Source organism: Anolis sagrei, chromosome 4 (genome assembly GCF_037176765.1).
Source record: "Anolis sagrei isolate rAnoSag1 chromosome 4, rAnoSag1.mat, whole genome shotgun sequence".
Lineage (NCBI taxonomy): Eukaryota > Metazoa > Chordata > Lepidosauria > Squamata > Dactyloidae > Anolis > Anolis sagrei.
Window position 1 is genome coordinate 191,875,641 of NC_090024.1, and position 16,226 is coordinate 191,891,866.

Consider the following 16,226-nt stretch of genomic DNA (forward strand, 5'->3'; position numbering starts at 1 on the left):
TCCCAGGCAGTTTACCAGCTGTTAGGATCTCTGGGAGTTGAAAGCCAAAACATCTAGGGACCCACAGGTTGATAACCACTGTATTAAAGTAATGTTCTCAAGAAGTTGCTAAGTAGGAGCAGATGGTTCAGATGGCCATAGCCTTCATCACTGATAGGATTTAGCCAAGGGACTGAGACTGGGAAGAAAACAATGGGGTGTGGTTTGTGGAGTAGACTGTGTCCATGGCAATAGGAGGGCATGCAGAGATATTTAGAAGATGTAACAATGACTGAGAAATTATTCCCTATACATTTGTTCAGTTGACCTACATGTAGATTTTTTTTAAAAAAAATTAGAATGTATTAGTAGTAGTTGCATTTACCTTCCAAAGAAAAACTGTCAGACAAAATTATCAAGTTACCAAGGGAAAGTGAATGCAACAGATATGAGTTCAACATGTGAACAATTTTCAAAGTGTAACTCTCTGCAATCTTACATTTAATTGTGTGGGGAAAATGGCTGCTTTACCTTTCCATAGTTACACTTCTGATCTTTACCAAATCCACGGCTAACTATGACCTAATAATTTTCAGGCAAGTCTTACTACTGACCACAATTTAGAAATAGTCAGTGAATGCATTTGAAGGAGTCTCAAGGCAAAATGGACACAGAGCATCATTAACCCAGCACTGTTTAGTGATGGTTGAATTCGGCAAATGATTCTACTCTTTCTTTTGAAAAGCAATGAACAAAGCTTTTGACAGGCCATTAAGTTCCATTGCTTAAACCTCTTTACAAGAATCTTACATATTTCCAGGAAACCTGCCAGGACAGCTGTTCCCTGGGGAATACTGCAGAGCAGTTCATATTCAAGATAGAAAGGGTGAAGTTATTAGTAGTTTGTCTTGCTAATGTAGGGAGGCATCTAATATAGGGAGGCATCCATTCAATGAGAAACAGTGCTGCACATAACAATTAGCGTTGCATCATTCATTTTGTGGGGAAAATCCATTTAAGGCACTTCACATAAATATAAAAATGCATCCTAAAATAGTAGCTTTGACCTTGGCACGGGTTGCAATCTGGTGATTAGCTTGGGTTAATGGGGTCTTTGGATGCATCTAAGTCATTAAAGTCCTCCTAGTCAGTCATTAATCCCCAGGAAATGCCCTGTGACTGGGATAATTGATAGTTAATTAATATAAGCTCCCCACTTGGAGAGGTGGGCCAAATTCTGAAGTCATTATGCTAGTGTGATCCAAGGTATACTGAAACTAACCTAAAAGGCTCCCCATAGAGGATTAAATAGTTATGGGTAAGGAATTGTGCCATAAGACTTTATAGCATGAACACGCTATTACATTATAGATGTGTTACCATTGATACATACTGGTTGAACACCGATGTGGCAATTTGCGGTCCCAATATTACACTTCTGTGCATCCTCATAACTCTGCTTTCCTGCATTACTCGTCCCTTAATTTTTGATTTCAGTGCAATTGTACAATTACAGCATTTAAGAATAAATAAAAGGGCAAATATCATTATTTTAAAATATAAAATAAAATGGAAAGGGACAGCTTGGGGAGAATATCAACCCTGGCATCACGTTACATTGTGCTAAAATACGACCACACAAGTAAGTTAAAAAATAATGTAGCCCTCAATTAAGGTGCTTCACATATATTCTGACAATTTTAGTACCATAAAAACTGAGAAAGTGCCATAAAAGCAAAGACCAACCAAATATGATGGAAAGGGGAGCTGTCAGGAGCTTGGGAAGCTGTATTGACCCATTTGAAGGATACAATGTCCCAGTAGTCCCCTTCATTCCTGAACATATTTTCTCCAATGGTTTTTCTGGTCCAAAATGCCTTGTAGCAGAAGTGCAAGGGCAGTTCTGCCACATTTGGAGCAAGAACTTTGGCTGTTTTAGAGGCAAGAAAGAACATTTTAAAACAGGAAGTGACCCAGAAGTCAACTTGCTATTTACCTGTTGCTCGTTGAAAGGCTGCACTATTCTTAAAATAGTCCAAGGGAACTGGAAATGTGGCAAAATTGCTTCTATGCCTCAACCTTTGGTATTTGACAGCACCACCACCCCTGCTGCCCATTTTCCAAACAAGATTTGTGGTTCAATCTGTGGGGCCCTTAAAACCTGGGGAAAGACCTTGAAGGGCTATACCTTTTGCAGTCCTTTGAGGTCTTTGAGGTAGGAACTTTGAAACAGTGTGGTGATTTATGCACTGCCAAGAAAAAAAGCATAAGTGCATTACCAAGACAGAAGACAAAGCATATTTGCATGCATAATATTTGCAAGAGCTAGTGTGTGTGTGTTTGTACATGCATGCATGTGTGCCTGCAAATTTAAGTAAAATTGCTGCAATTTAATTGGAACTTAGGGGGAAGAATGTGACTCAGGGCCCTTCCACACAGCCCTATAGCCCAGAATATCAAGGCAGAAAATCCCACAATATCTGCTTTAAACTGGGTTATCTGTGTTCACATTCAGATAATGTGGGATTTTCTGCCTTGATATTCTGAGATATAGGGTTGTGTGGAAGAATATTTGCCTCCCTGCTTTTATGCACACACATCTGCACATACCATCAAATGTCATCCTGTTCTAAGAAAAAGTATACTACAAATGTGTCCAATCCGTTCCCATTTATAAAGTCCATCATGTAATAAATGCATCCTTTCAGCTGTCTTCTTGTGGGGGAGTAATCCCCGTTTCCCCTCCCAGATCTGCCTTCTCTGATTTCTTGTTAGAAAGAGAAATAAAAACCAATTTATCAAAATAATGACTTTAATTTCAAGGTGTCATGGGTGATTTATTGACTGGTAGCCTAGGATCATATTTCTGTTAAACAAAAATAGATGAATGGTGCATGGCATGAAGCTGTGCAGGGAAAGGAGAAGAAGCCATTTTGGAATATCTTGACCATTAGATTTTGGTGAAACAGTTGAATTCTCATCAACACAAAAATGAATTAAAGAGTGGATTTAAAGTTCATGTCATGTGCAGAGTGCACTATTTCAGGATGGAAAGAATATTTGAAGAAGCTCAAGAAAGAATCACATTAGACAAATCAAAATTAAAATATTTATTTATTTATTTATTTATTTATTTAGAATTTTTGTATACTGGTCTTCTCACCTCCATCGAGGGACTCAGGAGGTGAGAAGACCGGTATACAAAATTTCTAAATAAATAAATAAATATTTTAATTTTGATTTGTCTAATGTGATTCTTTCTTGAGCTTCTTCAAATATTCTTTCCATCCTGAAATACTGTACTCTGCACATGACATGAACTTTAAAAATATGCAGATATATTTACATTACATATGGAAGCTAACTGTCCTATGTTGTAAAGCAATATCTCGGCGTCACCTTAGCTCAATGGTTCCCAACCCTTTTTTAACCAGGGACCACGTGACCAGGAGCCACGTGACCAAGGACCACTTTCCAACATTAGTACCAAAAGGGTTGCAAATCGGTTTTTGGTCAAATTTGGATTTGGTTTGGTTATTTGGGGTGTTGATTGAAAAAAAATTGTATTGGATAGACCACATCAGCTCTAGTTTCTGATATAGAACATATGCCATCCAGTAGTCGCCATCTGCTCACCCACAGAAAACTATATTTAATCAGCTTAGGCACTATAAGAGGGTTTCACAAGACCAGTCACCCTCGTTGCAACCATCAAAGGGGAGAGTGCAGGCCTAGTTGAGGCTTCATTGGTGGCGGCCACACATAGTGGAAGAGTGCCCAATGGAATGGGTGCAAAGGCCAGTCGTTTGATTGTTCTGCACAGCTCCAGTTCTCAGTGGAGTCCCACACAAATCCCAGTGTTAGGAAAAACTACCCTCAAAAAAAGCAGAGCATCCAAAAACAAACAGGATACAAGAATTGAGCATCAGTCAGTTGAATTGGATAACCCTAGTGGTCTCTTCCAACTCTATCATTCAATGATTCTATGATAAAAATAATTATGTAGGCAAGGCAATAAAACTGAAATTCAATCGCTAAATTGTTATGTATGCCCAGATTTGGTGTTCTTCGGGAGTCCTTTGATTCTCTAACATTTCCATTTGACTTTTGCACACCCAGACAGGGCACGGAATTGGATCTGCTTGACAAAAAGAGCAGCAGAGATAAATGAAGCTATAAAATACAAGTGAAGTCACTAATAACACCCCCCCTCCCCAAGTGCATTTAGGCAGGAATTATTAAAATTTACTGTGAAAGGTCATAGTTTGTGTAGCTTTTCACAACCAATGACATACAAATATTTTCTGGCTTGAGTGCTGGAAAATTTATTCATGAAGCAATCACTGGGAGCTGTGACTATTTTTTATATATTGGCAATATTTCTGTTTAGAAGCCGGGAGCTGGAAAGCCTAGGACTTCCAGTAAAATGGTGTCCTGTCCAGTGATTTCTGCAGATACACTGCATTAAAGAGACATAACTGCCACTCGCAATGAAATCATTTGTACTTGATACTCATAAAATGCCCAGTTCCATTGGACCATAGTCCCTAGTCAGCATTCTTCTGAAATGCAAATTCAGCATACAAGGAAGGATACAAAGATAAGCATATGAACGCTACTCCTCTCTGCTACTGCCATGATCACACCCTACAAGTTGGGGAGGGGGGGGGGCTTCTGGAAAGGGATCCTTCTATATGCATTACAGGTAAGAAGGTTTGCATGCCTATCTACTGACTACTTTCTCTTTTATCATGCCCACTCCCATAGGATTCAAGTACGATCTAAAGCCCAAAATGTTGGCAACCATTGCTTGAAAGAGACAGACCAAGAGAAGAAAATGCTGTTCCTTGAGGTAGAAAGGATTTTATAGCTAAAATCAATCATTTTTAAGGATAATCAATTATACTTTGTGACAGAGTATAACACAGCCAAAGAAATGATGGATAATCTTTTAAAATTATTTTGCTAAATGCCAGACAGTTTTGGTTTAGAGATTTGCCCACATGAAATGTCTTATAGCAAGGTAAGAAGGACATGAAACTGAAACGTGATTTCAATGGGAAATGGGGGACATATATAACCATATTGGTCAGAATTCTTCAGAAATCGAGTTTAAATGGATTTAACTTTGCTGGTGAAGAGAAAGTAGGATTTGGAAGTATAATGGGCCCTTATATCTGCTGGGGTTTGGTTCCAGGACCCGCTGTGGATACCAAAATCCCTGGATTCTCAAGTCCCATTATGTATAATGGCATAGTAAAATGGTGCCTTTTATATTAAATGACAAAACAAAGTTTGCTTTTTAGATGTAAATATTTTCAAGCCATGGATTGTGGGATCTGTGGATATAGAATCCATGGATACAGATACAGATGGCCAACTGTACAGTTTGATTTGTCTGTGTATGTGCTAAAGAGCATAAATTCCCAGGTGTTTCATGATGCTGTCTCAAAGCTCATAGGAAAACCAAGAATGTTAATGAACATGGAACAAAGGGCATAAACCACTCTTCTTTCTCAAAATTCAAATGACTCAAATTTCATTTAAGAAAATTGTGCAAAACACAGCATATAATGTCTTGTTTATTCCTGACTTATTGTAATGTATGTCAGGAGTAAACAAGGCATTATCTATTCTGTTTTGCACAATTGTCTTGTGCTCAGTGTGCCGATTCTAGTATAAAAATAATTTTAAATACTTTTCAAAGAAGGAAGGTACACAGTTACTAAAAACAATATGTTTGCTGAAGCTGGGTTGTTGTAGGTTTTTCGGGTCATATGGCCATGTTCTAGAAGCATTCTCTCCTGACATTTCACCTGCATCTATGGCAAGCATCCTCAGAGATTGTGAGGTTTGCTGAAGCATTTGGAAATGATGTATGTGAGTTAAGTCTTAGCTCAACAAGCAAATGTGGCTCACGCAGAGAAAAATGAGGACAGCCTTCATCACAGGAATGTGAGTTTGTGTGTGTGTGTGCGTGTGGAGGGGGAGATATGACTGATTTTTGTAGGGCTTCTGCCTTGCAAATTTCATTAGTCTCATTGGGAGATGCACCACTGTCTCTTACATTTCCCAACAAGTTAAGCTCTTGCTATGATAAGACTCCTGAAAAATCATGATTCTCTGGGGAGCCTGGATAAGTAGAAAAAGATTCCTGCTGCAGATATTTACCTCTGATTCATGCAGTATTAAAAAAAAAAAAACCGATGCTGGAGCGTGAATGGAGCTGGTATCTTCCTTCTCGTTACTCCTCCACACACTGACTTGATGAGTTGATTCCTACTAGTACAGAAAATGTATTACGATTTGCAAAGCTTTGTCACAGGCTCTAAAAAAGTCACAATCAGCCTCTAGGGTGAGATACATTTCAAATTTTAATAACAACTTCAGAATTAGGAGACATCTATGCACCACCCAACACATAGGGCATAAATCCACCCAGATCCTGTTGCCATTTTAACACAAAGAGACGCATACATAAAGAAAGATACACACAAGCCCAATCCATAAAAATAAAAAGACAAGTTTTAGTTAATTAATTGAAATTTTCATTTGTTCACCTCCAGCAAGGCTGCAAATAAAGTTATGAAATTTCAGGGGGAAAGTCACGTTTTAAGCAAGTATGAGTGCAAAAATTTTACTTCATTAATTTTAAGTTCAGAGAAATCACAAGCAAAGTAATATATTTATTTGAGTATCATGTGCCATTATTTGTAATACACACCTTAATTTTGAAGATGAGCATTGCAAAAAAAGAAAAAAGAAAAAAAGATTTGTTGTCTAATGTAATGCACAGCTTCTTCTGCCCACCTTGAAATAGCTGACAGGCAAGGGGAAGCCATGCTCTGCCATCAGGATAAGGTTGGTGAAGATAGATGCTGCTTCCTAACTAAGATATCATTTATGAGTCCTTCAAAACTGAGGGGGAGGTCTTCAAGACCTCATGAATGAGACCAGTTGTGAAGCTGTGCACCTCCATCAGGCCAAGGAGGGAGCCTACAAGTCCAAGCCGAGTTTACATGTGCAATTTTAATACACCATCAAATCTAATGCACACCTCACTTTTGGCTTTGTAATTTAGCAAAAAAATGTGAGCATGAGATTTGAGTAAATATTTTCAGCAGGTTTCCAATTCAGGGTAGGAAAAAAGTCTAGTTTTTGAAAAGAGATAGGCAATTACTATCATATGCCTGTCATCTGTCAGTAGAGAGCCCAGGTTTTATCACCTTCTGGGGGAAAATACCCTAAATCTAGGTTTGTTAACCAAGGTTGTGGTATATATAGATAATATAGATATAGATATATACCACAACCTTGGTTAACAAGCCTAGGTATTTTTTCCCCCAAAAGGTGATAAAACCTGGGCTCTCTATTTTTTATAACTGTATTCTCAACTTGCTTCTGACACAATAAATAAATAAAACCAAGGTACACTTAGATTTTGTTACATCATTCAGTGCTGATAGAAGAATAAAAGAGAAGAATAGAGGATGAGAAGATATTAGAACAGCCCTATTACCACCTTTTAATACAAAACTGCTCTTGTTTTAACAGCTACATGAGACTTTTCTTGCCACCACAAAAAATGCTACCTTGGAATTTCTGTTTATAAAACAGATCTTCAATGCCTCTATCCTCTGCCGAAAGAGCAGACTGGTTGGCTATCTTCCTTTGGCCATATTTCCTTCTCCCATTTCACCACTCTTGGCTCAGTTCCATCTTTATCCTGTCCAGTGGCTGCAACGATGGTATATATAAGTCTTGCTGACAGACAGGCACCTGGAGACTAGGAAAGCAATGGTTGATGGTTTCTCTCATCTCATCTGGAGTATCCTCCTCTCTTGTGTTTTTATGAGTAAGCTAAATATGGCAGGCATCTTGGTTTGATGGAGCGAAATGGGATGCACAGAAGAAACAATCCACAGCAGCTGTATTATTAAAGAGCTATGCTTGGCAGCATTGGGCAGGAGGGAGGCTGCAATCTTGAGCATAGTTTTAATCATGCCAATGTAAATGAAATCATCCAAAGGCTTCCAAGTGGCTTGAGAGGCCTGTCAGTTACTCTGTCTGCCTCTTTCCTTCCCGAACATAGGTTTTAGCAGCAAGGCAAGGAGAGGGGGTACACCATGACTCAGAAACTGTTTACTCCTGCCAAACCCTCCAGGGGCGAAGAAAAAGTCTGGCATCTCCTCTGCAAAAAGAAGCTTTCATAGGAAAGACTGAGGGTTTGGGGACAAAGGATCAAGATGTTCTTTATTACACTTCAATTTACATTTATCAAAAAAAGTATTATTGTTATTAGTAGGAGTTTATATAACTCCTTTTTTTTCAAGGAAAGAATGTGAATTTTCTTTAACAATAAAGCAGAGACTGGGTAAAGTTACTGATTGCACTACATCTTCCAGAAGAACACAGCTAAGAAGGCACTTTGCTACTGGATCTGATGTTTCTCCCTGGCTCAGTGACTTTTTTTTCAGTCCTGGGAATGACAGGTGCATGGATCTCCAGTCCTTAATCTGGAATGCCAAGGAATGTCAAAGTCAAATGAGAAACAGCTGATATTTTGATAATTTTCTCTTCCTCATCTTCCAAGACATTAGATCTGTGCTGAACTCTGACATGGTAGTACGATCTGTCTTATCAACTGGAATTGTAAAGTCAGCAATGAAAAAAGTGCATTTATCCCTTACCTTTCTGGAAGCCTCACTGGAACTAAAGTACAGCCCTTTTCCCAACTTCAGTGCATATTCCTCAGGTGTGAGAGTTGATGGGGCTGGGTTCCTATTATTCTACCAGAATATGAAGAAAAGGAGGGAGGAGGACACCAGCTCACCTATGATAATTAAGAACGTAAGAGACTAACAGGCATTCAGCACTCTGGATTAAGAGACTGACAGACCTCCTCTCCTCTAAGTACTTCATCAAATGGACTGGAGGGGGGGAGAGACTGGGGAAAGTGGGGGGAACCATATTACCAAGTTCCCCCTGACCTTTCCTGCCTTGTGGGATGGCTGGCCCACATCCTTACCACGTTTATGCTGTCTTTCTCCCCTCTTAAAGCTGTTTGGAGTTGGGTAACACTTGACTCCTGAAGGCAAGTGCCCATGTGCTGCGGAAACAATGTTTCCGTGGGGCTGTTTTCTCAGTGCATGGAAATTGAGCCCTACACCCGCCCGATGAGGTCCTAAGTCTGCAAAGCACAAAGCACTTAACTTTAACTCAGCGTCTCTTGTTTTGACTAGTTGTCTGAGAATGTTGGAAGCAATGTGTTTCTGTTGTATTCCCTCCTAACCAGACCTTTGGGAAGTTTCTTTTTGGAGTACAACCCTCTTATTTTTGGATTAAAATTGCTGGAATCACTAAGCAAGCTGAATAGGAAATCCCGGGAGCTGTACTCAAAGCAGGAATGTCTCTCAAGCTCTATGGCACATTGTGTAAAGAAAGGATGTTGACAGGATGATGACATCAACACTGCTTTCTGTACCTGTGGAAAGGCCAGCCTTCATTTGTCACTGATGCACTGCATACCGTCCAAGAGCTCACTGATGAAATAGTGACACTCTTGGCCAAACAACACACAAGCTAGGAGAGGCTTTTCTAATTACCAGAGCCTACTGGGAATGACATAATTTTGCATTTCAGATACAGTTCTCAGCAATTTAATAAACTGAGTAAAAATGGAAAAAGTGAGAGGAGGACACCAAAACAGGAACATTTTAAAAACAGATTAAAGAGTGCAATGACACATGATTACTCAGGACTGTCCCATCCAAATTAGGACTGTTGAAGAATATGGTATAGTCATGGGAAGAATTATATTTTAACATAATGTTATTGGCCATGAGATATGAGTTAATCTCTTCCCATTTTATCTAGTTGCCCCAAGGGCTAGTTTTGGTAGAAATAAATTACAAATTCATCATAAGCAGTTCGCTGTAGGTGCATGCATGACTGTCTTTGTACTTAGGTAAATCCTAAAACTTTGGTTTTCCAAAGAAGCACTCTCTGTGTACTTTAAAACATTTTCAGTTCAGCCCAAAGGGAGAAAAGCTTAGCAGGTTGTGAAGAGGAGTCGAGAAGTTACATTAATTACTAATAAGCAGCTCTTGATTATTTAATTAGGTCTATTTTAGAGAATTCACATTAAATATTTCCTCGTCAGCACTCCACCATGAGAGCATCAATCCTCTTTGCTCTGAAGAAGAGGCAGAAGTCTATGAAGGCACCTTTGGGAAAAGACCTGAAAATGGAAAGGAAGCAAGAGCATTGGGCAGTCAGTTTCCCAGTGCTCTTGATACAGACTGCTTCTACACAGCCATTATTTTATTCTATTTTGTTGTTTTGTTGTTTGTTTTTTAACAGTTTTTGACACATCAATTCAATTAACAATTTTTTTTTGCCATACGGGTCTTATGTCAATATACATTGTTCTAAAAGTCACTCTACTTTAATACGCAGCCATTTAATCCATGTTGAGATATGGATTACAGAGAATTGGTTCCTGTAGAGTGCTTACAACAGGAACTCCATGAATTGCTGGAGGCTGGGACAGTGGCCACAAAGATCCACTGAGTGCAGAGCAAACCAATCCAATAAATTTTTTTTTCCTACATGCTCTGGCAAGATGTGCTGATGAGACGCTGCCTACCTGTTGAGAACTGGGCAATAGAGCAATTGACAACAAACCATGAAAGGGAAATAGTGTGTTCCCATAGGAACACTACTGTTTCCTCCCCAAGGGAGAGGTATTTGTTTACCTTCTGGCTAAGCTATGTGCCTGGATTCTTTCTTCAAATGCTGCAGCATTAGTCCTATCCACATGAGTGCTCTGCATTTTGCTTCTGGATTACTGTTCTCCATACACTGATCAGCTTCAGTTGATTTTACGGCTTGATCATGTCAACTTCTCATTTTTCCACTATTGCTTTATAGACCCCTTTCCCCTCACATATCTGCAGTATCACAGTCTTCCTCTTCCTGCACCTCCCTCTTTCTTGTTCTTATTTCTATCTATCATACCTCATACCATCCACAGCTGTTACCACCCACCATGGAATGAAAAAGATAGCATGGGAAGCAGCACAGAGAGGGGGAATGATATAACAAATGAAAAGGCTACCCCCTCCCATATTATTTTTAGAAAATCCTCTCAAAATTACATTTCTGTGGGGGGTGTACTTTATGGAATGGTTCAATTTTTAAAAGCCCACAATTTAATATGATTAAAAATCAAAGCCTTGGTTTTGATGTCTCATTAGCAGCCATTCTCTTAGGGAGCTTCTATGAGGCCCTGGCAGGTCATACTACTCATAGCACTTTGGCTTGGCCTGAATGGCACAGAGCCCTTTCTTTGTTGCAGATCTCCTATTTGTTTCCCTAAACTTATCAAGTGGTATTTCCTGTATCTGGAAGTGAATGTGATGAGAGTGTGTACCTTCAAGTCATCTGCCAACTTAAGATGACCACCAGAATTCACAACAGTGTCCTACAGCACCAACATGGCACTGCTGTGGCTAAAATCGAAATGATAATCTACTTCCCAGGTCCAACTGCTCCTGCCAGGACATTCTGCAGTGGGAAATGGGTTATATTGGAGCCAATCCTCACTGGGTGATGTAAACCACCAGACATTGCTTAAGCATTTTATCCTAATAATATACCTTAAATAAAGAATTTCCTCTCTAGAAATAATGTTTCGGTGCAAAATAACCTTCAAAATATAGGTACCTGGATGACGTGTAACTCCCCCCGCCCCAAAAATCCTATTAGAGAAGGAAGGTAAACCAACTGTTCCAGGAAGTGACTTAAGATATATTTATGTCACAGTTTAGCAAATGGCAAGTGTATTGAAAATAAAACAAAAAGTTCCACTTTTTATCTTCCAAGTAATGACTGAAAAAGTAAGAGACAGCAACCTGTTGTCCACACCCTTGAAAAAATGTGATCTCTTTTTCTGTACCTTGAAAGGCCATAAATACATAGGTCTTTGGACTGAATTCTTGTTAGAAGATCTACCTGGTTTCATTTGACAGTTCTGGCATGGCACGATTCTCCACCTTGATCTTGGACAAATCTCTTAAGCCTACTATTCATTAAAGGTTAATTCAAATCTTCTTTCAAAATTTATCTCTGCACAGGGGATTAGAATTACAACCTGCTTTTTTCACAGTGCCTAGACTTAATTCATTGTGCTTTGTAGTGATGCACAGAAGGGAGAGCAGCTAAACATTTTAGGTTTGATGCTTTCCACACCAAAAAAAAAAAGATGTGCAAAGAGTTACATTTTAGTTAAGCTGACCATTTGTATGCTGAGATATATATATATATGCTAGGTTGGCAGAAGCTGTGCCTAACAGCAGAAGCTCACACCTCTCCCTAGATTCGAACCTGTGACTTTTCAGTCAACAAGCTCAGCAGCTCAGCAGTTTAACCCACTGTGCTACCAGAGACTCCTGAGATAAACACACACACACACACATACTAGGCTTATTTGATGTAGGGGGCGCTGGTGGTTCAATTTAGAATTGAATTCTGAAATTTTTTGGGGGGGGGGGGGGGGAATCGGAATTTTCCAAAATTTCTGAAACTTTGCAATACTTTGCTAATGGCAGACACACATGTGCAGTAGGAAAAAATGCAGAGAAGGCGATACATTCGCTGGAGAGCCTGTCGCCTTCTCCTCCTCCTCCTCCACATTAACAGCCGAGGCAGGCCTGGAGTGGAAGAGCCCCTCAGTCAGGCTGAAGCCTCTCCAGAGCTGCTTTGCTTGGCTCCCGCTGCAGAGCTTCAGCCTGAGGGCTCTTCCACTCCAGGCCTGCCTCAGCTGTCAGTGAAACCCCGCAAAATGAGCCCACATGGGGACAGGCTTCTCCCCTTGTCATCCACCTTAAATCTGGCCCCATTCGACTCCCCAAGATGTCTTTCCCATTGGGTTTTCTGGAGACATTTCCAGCCCCAAAATTATACATGGAAGAGTAACCAAAAGGCAGTCTAATCCTTTAACAAGGTTGGAGACAAACGTGACTGAAAAGGCAGAGAGAAAGTGGGGACTGACAGGGGCCAGGCTTTGGGTGCCTTTTCACCTATCTTTGGCAACTTTGGCTCAAGGTGACATTTCCCAAAACTGGGGAAGAAAGGGAGGAAAGGAAAGGAAAGGGAGGGAGGGAGGGAGGGAGGCTAAAGAAAGGAAAGAGTAAGGGAAAGAAGAGGGGAAGAAAGTGAAGGAAAGAAAGAAAGTGAATGAAGGAAATAAGGAAAAGAAACAAGTTAGGGAAAGAAGAAGGGAAGGGCAGGAAATAAGGTGAAGGAAGGGAAGAAAATGAATGAAAGAAGGAAAAGAAAGGAAAGGAGTAAGGGGAGGGGAGGAAAGGAAAGGGGATGAAGGAAAGGAAGAAGGTGAAGGAAGGAAAGAAGGAGAAGTAAGGAAAGGATAAGTGAAACGAGAAAGGGAGGGAAGGGAATAGGAGGGAAAGAAAGTGAAGGAAGGAAGGAACGCCTGGGCTTCAGCCTTCTTCAACTCTCCTTCTCCTCCTCCTCCTCCTCCTCCTTGGCTGTTAATGCGGAGGAAGAGGAGGAGGAGGAGGAGGAGAAGGAGGAGGAGGTGATGTGGCCATCTGGTGAGTGTATCGCCTCCTCCGCATTAACAGCCGAGGCAAACCTGGAGTGGAAGAGCCCCTCAGTCAGGCGGAAGCCCGGACATTCCTTCTGCTAATGTAGCCTTTAATAGATGCTTTTATCAGGTCTTCTTGAGGTAGCGTGGCTCATCATACCTTTATTTTGTTTTTCATAGGACCCTTCCACACAGCCACATAACCCATAATATCAAGGCAGAAAATCCCACAATATCTGCTTTTAACTGGGTTATCTGAGTCCACATTGGCATATATTCCAGTTCAAAGCAGAAAATGTGGGATTTTATGTTTCCCCAAGGAAATTATTAGATTAGGAGATCTCTTGTTTCCAAAAGTACAACTTGAAACCCCAAGCAGGGAAAGGGTGCTCCAAAGTGGAGTTTTGTTTTTCCCCAAGGAAATGATTATAGGAGATTTCTTGTTCCCAAAAGTACAACGTGTAACCCATACAGACAAAGAGGGCTCCTTAGTTGTATTTTGTGAGGTTTCCCAAGGAAATTATTTGTCCCCATCCCTGTCCTTCCCTTGCTAAGCATTGGCGTGGCACCTCCCCGTGCAAGCAGCCTGCCCTAATCCCTTTCCCTTCGCATCCCCAGCTTGCAATGAGCCCACGAGGCACGTGGGCCATGCCGAAACCCTGCCCCTCCCCACATGATTTCTCCTCATTGGTTGGAGGCAAGCATCCCAGCATGCAAGTGATTGCTTGCCTCCAAACACTGGGTCTTTTCCGATTCACTTTCTGAGTCGGAACAAAGATGGCGACAGTAGCTTCAAAATGGCAAGGATACTTCTGGGTTCCCAAATCACTTTGAAATCACTTCAAAAAGGAATTTGATCCTAACTTAATCCGAATTACAAAGATTCTGACTAAACCTAACCATGCCTAATTCATACATACATACATATATACATACATATCAATAATAGTGAATGAAAGAGGACACCACTATGCATTACATTTCCATAGACCAATTTATGTGAACATTTGATAATTTAGAAACAAAATGCAAATACAACAGAAGAATGTAAATAGAAATACAATTCAGCTCACTAAAAAGGAGAAGAATGTGGTGTTTGTCCAGTAAGGATGACCAATTTAAAAAGGGGAAAGGACCCCTCTACTTTTAAAATTTGGATAGAGGAACAAATTAGCTGTTTGAACTATACTTGCTAAAATGCCATCTTCTATTGTTGTTGTGGCAAGTTCTTGGTGGGATGGGCATCCCAAACCACCTTGTCTCTCTCCTGAGGAATCTGTACAAGGACCAAGTAGCAACAGTAAGAACTGACCACGGAACAACAGACTGGTTCGAGATTGGGAAAGGCGTCCGGCAAGGCTGCATACTCTCACCCAACCTTTTTAACTTGTATGCAGAACACATCATGCGAGGATGTGCGGGGCTTGAGGAATGCAAAGCTGGGGTGAAAATTGCTGGAAGAAACATTAACAACCTCAGATATGCAGATGACACCACTCTGATGGCCGAAAGCGAGGAGGAGCTGAGGAGCCTTCTAATCAAGGTGAAAGAAGAAAGCGCAAAAGCCGGGTTGCAGCTAAACATCAAAAAAACCAAGATTATGGCAACAAGAATGATTGACAACTGGAAAATAGAGGGAGAAAATGTGGAGGCCGTGACAGACTTTGTATTTCTAGGTGCAAAGATTACTGCAGATGCAGACTGTAGCCAGGAAATCAGAAGATGCTTACTTCTTGGGAGGAGAGAAATGTCCAGTCTCGATAAAATAGTAAAGAGTAGAGACATAGACTGGCAACAAAGATCCGCCTAGTCAAAGCCATGGTATTCCCTGTAGTAACCTACGGATGTGAGAGCTGGACCTTAGGGAAGGCTGAGCGAAGGAAGATAGATGCTTTTGAACTGTGGTGTTGGAGGAAAGTTCTGAGAGTGCCTTGGACTGTGAGAAGATCCAACCAGTCCATCCTCCAGGAAATAAAGCCCGACTGCTCACTGGAGGGAAGGATACTAGAGACAAAGTTGAAGTACTTTGGCCACATCATGAGGAGACAGCAAAGCCTAGAGAAGACAATTATGCTGGGGAAAGTGGAAGGCAAAAGGAAGAGGGGCCGACCAAGGGCAAGATGGATGGATGGCATCCTTGAAGTGACTGGACTGACCTTGAAGGAGCTGGGGGTGGTGACGGCCGACAGGGAGCTCTGGCATGGGCTGGTCCATGAGGTCACGAAGAGTCAGAGATGACTGAACGAATGAACAACAACATTGTTGTTGTATGCCATCAAGCTAAGTTTCTACCTTATGGCAACCCTAAGATGAATCTGTCATGGGATTCCCTTGGCATTTTTTGTTCAGAGGAAAGCTGACATTGTCTTCCTCTGATGCTTAGAGTGTGTGACTTGTCTAAGGTCACTCAGTAAATTTCCATGGCCAAGTGTGAATGTGAATCCAGGTTTTCCAGAATCCCAGTCTAACATTCAAACCATTGAACTTCATGCTGCTATCTTGTGTCTTATATAGAGCTATTAAAAGTGGGTGGTGGAAAATACATTCAATTTCTCAGTGTTCTTTTTATTCTTTTTTTCCAGCTGTTGTCCTAAAATGATTAAATTCTGTCGATATAAGGGTTACACCCACAAGTATC